The sequence below is a fragment of the Octopus bimaculoides genome, chromosome 19 (genome assembly GCF_001194135.2).
Source record: "Octopus bimaculoides isolate UCB-OBI-ISO-001 chromosome 19, ASM119413v2, whole genome shotgun sequence".
NCBI classification, from domain to species: Eukaryota; Metazoa; Mollusca; class Cephalopoda; order Octopoda; family Octopodidae; genus Octopus; species Octopus bimaculoides.
The window spans coordinates 21,460,460-21,461,802 of record NC_068999.1 but is presented as its reverse complement, the minus strand read 5'-3'; the positions used below and the strand labels follow the sequence as shown (position 1 = coordinate 21,461,802).

General features: G+C 37.5%; 1 long non-coding RNA gene across 1 annotated transcript in view; it reads left to right on the top strand.

Moving 5' to 3' along the window:
* The window catches only part of LOC128250117 (uncharacterized), a 140,652-nt gene extending 139,324 nt beyond the window's left edge, over window positions 1-1,328 (top strand). The window contains exon 3 of the long non-coding RNA XR_008266239.1: window positions 1,243-1,328. This is a non-coding gene — a long non-coding RNA (uncharacterized LOC128250117). The remainder of the gene's footprint in view (window positions 1-1,242) is intronic.
* The last annotated feature ends 15 nt before the right edge of the window (window positions 1,329-1,343 follow it).

Here is a 1,343-nt window from a genome sequence, read left to right as displayed (position 1 = left end):
ATATATATATATATAATATAATATAATTAAAAATAACAGATCAATTTTAGCACAAGGCCAGCAATTTCTACGGGGTGGGTAAGTCGATTGCATTGACTTCAGTGTTCAAATTGTACTTATTTTTCTCGACCACAAAAGTATGGCAAGCCAAGGTGACCTCATTGAAATTTGAACACAGAACGTAAAGCCGGATGATATGCTGCTAAGCATTTTGCGCGGAGTCCTTACGATTCTGCAGATCACTATCTTAAAACATTTATATTAATAGATGTTTTGAAAGAATGATTAATAATTACAAAAACAAACATTTACTGAAATAACACTAAATGCACTAAAATAGTGTATGATATAAAATAGTTAAGTGTGTCTGTGTGTATGTGTGGTGTGTTTGTGTATGTATGAAGGGCAGGACGAAAGGCGTTTATCACAATAAAAGATGTGCTCCAAACAATGTTAGGCAATGCCTTCCGTGTCAGACTCTTCAATAGCACCGCTCTGCCTGCGATCTTAAACACAAGTGAGACGTGGACTACTACGAAGACGATAGAACATCAATTGGCTACGACGCAAAGGGCCATGAAAAGATCCATGCAAGGAATATCATTAAGAGAGCACATTGGAAATGAAATTCGAGAACGGAGCTGAGTGAACGATGTGATCGCGGAGTACCGAAAGCACAAGTTCCAGTGGGCCGGACATAAGGTTTACAGACAACAGGTGGGACCCGTGCAGTTGCCGAGTGGTATCCAAGTGATTGGAAAAGCCACTTGGAAGGTCTCCACGACGATGGGAAGACGATTTAGTCAAGCATTTTGGATCAAGGTGGAAAAGAATGGTGCAATGAAGACAGAATTGGAAGTGCTTTGTGACTAGCGGTATATAACAACATCCAATGGTCTGTTCGATACTAATTTCTAGGTTGTAAATTAGTTCGTATATTTTCAATGGAAGCCGTAATATAAGGGTAAAGTTTGTACCTAGAGTCTGTACGATAAAGAGTGTAAATGGACTATGTACCGGAGTAATGTATAGGTTTGAAGAATGCATAGAAAAACAATAAGACCGAAAGGGGAAATTTATCGCATTTAAAAGAGTTGGTAGTCTAGCTCTCGACTTAAATAAAATTATAAGCAAATAGCAAGCATAGTAAAACTATCGAATTATTGAACATTTTCTTTTTCCTCTTTTTTCCTTACACTTTCTTTTGCTCTGTTCTCCTTTTGTTTATCTTTGCTTTTTTAGTTCTGATGATGTCAATCGATTGCAGCGAGGTGAATACATATTTACCCCAGCCTGATGTACGGAAACAGCTGTAAACTTACTTTAACATATTCTCATCTTAA